Consider the following 3521-nt stretch of genomic DNA (forward strand, 5'->3'; position numbering starts at 1 on the left):
TGCTCCCTCGCCCTATCTCTCTCACCCCCCTGGCTCTGTTGAACCCCTCACTCTCGCCCCCTCCCTTCATTCTCGTCCCCTCCCTCTCTCTCTCTCGACCCTCCCTCTCACTCTCGTCCCCTCCCTCTCTCTCTCACCCCCTCCCTCTCTCTCGCTCCCCCACTCTCTCTCAATTGCTCCCTCTCTCTCTATCTCGCCCGACTTTCTCTTTCTCTCTCGCCCACTCCTTCTCTCTCTCTTGCCACCTCCCTCTCTCTCGCACCCCCTCTTTCTCGGGACCCACCCTCTCTCTCTCTCACCACCTCCCTCTCTTTCTCACACTTGCTCTCTCTCTCGTCCCCCTCTCTCTTGCCCCATCCCTCTCACTCTCGCCCCCATTCCCTCTCTCTCTCGCCCCCCCACTCCCTCTCACTCTCGGCCCCCTCTCTCTTGCTCCTGCCTCTCTCTCTCATCCCCCTCCCTCTCACTCTCACCCCTTCCCTCTCACTCTCGACCCCTCCCTCTCTCTCTCTCGCCCCCTCCATCTCTCTCTCTCTCTCGCCCCCCTCCGACACTCTCTCTCACCCCCTCTCTCTCACCCAGCTCCCTCTCACTCTCACCCCCTCCATCTCTCTCGACTCTCCCTCTCTCTCTCGCCCCTACCTCTCTCTCTCGCCTACCTCCCTCTCTCTCTAGAACCCTCCCTCTCTCTCTCTTGCCCCCTTGCTCTATCTCTCTTGCCCCCTCCCTATCTCTCTCACCCCCTCCATCTCTGTCTCGACGCCCTCTCTCTCTCGCACCCTCGCTCTCGCTCCCTCGCTCTCGCTCTCGCGCCCCCTCCCTCTCTCTCTTGTTCCCTCCCTCTCTCTCTCGACCCCTTCCTCTCCCTCTCACCCCCTCCCTCTCTCTCTCGCCCCCTCCCTCTCTCTCTCTCACCACCTCCCTCTCTCTCTCTCGCCCCCTCCCACTCTCAATCAGCTCCTCCCTCTCTCTCTGTCTCTCGCCCGACTTTCTCTTTCTCTCTCGCCCACTCTCTCTCTCTCTCTCTTGCCACCTCCCTCTGTCTCTCGCATCCCCTCTTTCTCGGGCCCCCCCCCTCTCTCTGTCGCCCCTCTCCTTCTCACTCTCGCCCCCAACTCTCTCTCTCTCGCCCCCCACTCCCACTCTCTCTCGCCCCCCTCTCTTGCCCCTGCCTCTCTCTCTCACCCCCCTCCCTCTCACTCTCGCCCCCTCCCTCACTCTCTCGCCCGTCTCCCTCTCGCTCTCGCCTCCCCACTCCCTCTCTCTCTCGCCCCCCACTCCCTCTCTCTCGCCCCCTCTCTCTCTTGCCCCTGCCTCTCTCTCTCACCCCCCTCCCTCTCTCTCTCGCCCCCTCCCTCTCACTCTCACCACCTCCCTCTCTCTCTCGCCCGCTCCCTCTCTCTCTCTCACCCCCTCCCTCTCACTCTCACCCCCTTCCTCTCTCTCGCACCCTCCCTCACTCTCTCTTGCCCCTCCCTCTCTCTCTCGCCCACCCTCTCTCTCGCACCCTCGCTCTCACCCCCTCCCTCTCTCTCTCTCGACCCCTTCCTCTCTCTCTGGCCCCTTCCTCTTTCTCTTGCCCCCTCCTTCTCTCGCTCACCCCCCACTGCCTCTCTCTCTCGCCCGCTCACTCTTGCCCCGTCCTCTCTCTCTCACACTCCCTCCCTCTCAAACTCGCCCCCTCCCTCTCACTCACGCCCTCTCCCTCTCTCTCTCGCCCCCTCCCTCTCTCTCTTGCTCCCCTCCCACACTACCTCTCACCCCCTCCCTCTCTCTCACACCCCGCCCTCTCACTCTCACCCCCTACCTCTCTCTCGACACTCCCTCTCTCTCTCATCCCCCTTTCTCTCGCCTGCCTCCCTCTCTCTCTCGTCCCCTCCCTCTCTCTCTCACCCCCTCCCTCTCTCTCTCTCTTGCCCCGTCCATCTCTCTCTCACCCCCCTCCCTCTCTCTCTCGCCCCCCCTCTCTCTCGCCCCCTCACTCTTGCCCCGTCCTCTCTCTCTCACACTCCCTCCCTCTCAAACTCGCCCCCTCCCTCTCACTCACGCCCTCTCCAACTCTCTCTCACCCCTCACTCTCTCTCTCGCCCCCTCACTGTCTCTCTCGCATCCCTCTCTCTCTCTCGCGCCCCCCTCCCAATTTCTCTTGCCCCCATCCCAATTTCTCTCGCCCCCCAATTTCTTTCGCCCCCTCCCAATCTCTCTCGCCCCCCTCCCAATCTCTCTCGCCCCACTTCCCTCTCTCTCTTGTCCCCTCCATCTCTCACTCTCGCCCACTCACTCTCTCTCTCAACCCCTCCCCGTCTCTCGAACCCGCTCCCCTCTCTCTCTCCCCTCCCTCTTTCTCTCTCACACACCTCCCTCTAACTCTCACCCCCTCCCTCTCTCCCGACCCTCCCTCTCTCTCTCGCCCCCCCTCGCCCGCCTCCCTCTCTCTCTCGCCCCCTCCCTCTCCCTCTCTTGCCCCCTCCCTCTCTCTCACACACACCCCTCACTCTCTCTCTCGCCCCCTCACTCTCTCTCTCCCACCCCTCTCTCTGTCTCTCGCCACCCCTCCCAATTTCTCTCTCCCCCTCACTCTGTCTCTCGACTCCCTCCCTTCCTCTCTGTCGCCCCCTACTGCTCTCTCTCACCTGCCTCCCTCTCTCTCTCGAACCCTTCCCTCTCTCGCCCCTTTCATCTCTCTTTCACCCCTCCCTCTCTCTCTCGCCCTCTCCCTCTCTCTCTTACCCCTTCTCTCTCTCTCGCCCCCACTCTCTCTCTTCTCCCTTCCCTCCATCTCTCTCGCCCCGTCCCCCTCTCTCACTCGCCCCCTCCCTCTCACTCTTTCCCTCTCCCTCTCTCTCTCGGACCCCTCCCTCTCTCTCTCGCCCCTTCTGCCTCACTTTCACCCCCCTCTCCCTCTCGCCCCCCTCTCTTGTCCCCTCTCTCTCGTCCCCCTCCCTTTCTCTCTCGCACCCTTTCACCCCCTACCTCTCTCTCTCGCCCCCTCCCTCTCGCTCTCTCTCGCCCCTACCTCTCTCTCTCTCTCTCTCGCCCCCTCCCACACTCTCTCACCCCATCCCCGTCTCTCTCACCCCTCTCACTCCCCTCTCTCTCTCGGCCCCTCCCTCTCTCGCACTCGCCCTTCTCCCTCTCTCTCTCGCCACCCTCTCTCTCTCTCTCTCTCGCCCTCTCCCTCGCTCTCTCGCCACCCTCCCTCTCTGTCTCGATCTCCTCCCTCTCTCTCTCGACCCCCTCCATCCCTCTCTCGCCCCCTCCCTCTCTCTTGCCCCCCTCCCTCTCTCTCTCGCCCCCTCCCTCTCTCTCTCTTTCTCTCACCCCCTCCCTCTCTCTTGCTCGTCCCGCTCCCTCTCTCTTGCCCCCCTGGCTCTCTCTCATGCCCCCTTTCTGTCTCGGCCCCCTCCCTCTCTCTCTCTCTCTCACACCCCACCCTCTCTCTCTCCCCATCTCTCACCACTCTCTCACCACCCTCCCTCTCTCTCGCTGCCCCCTCCCTCTCTATCTCTCTCACCTCCGTC

This window comes from Chiloscyllium punctatum, chromosome 18, assembly GCF_047496795.1.
Source record: "Chiloscyllium punctatum isolate Juve2018m chromosome 18, sChiPun1.3, whole genome shotgun sequence".
In the NCBI taxonomy this organism is placed as follows: Eukaryota; Metazoa; Chordata; class Chondrichthyes; order Orectolobiformes; family Hemiscylliidae; genus Chiloscyllium; species Chiloscyllium punctatum.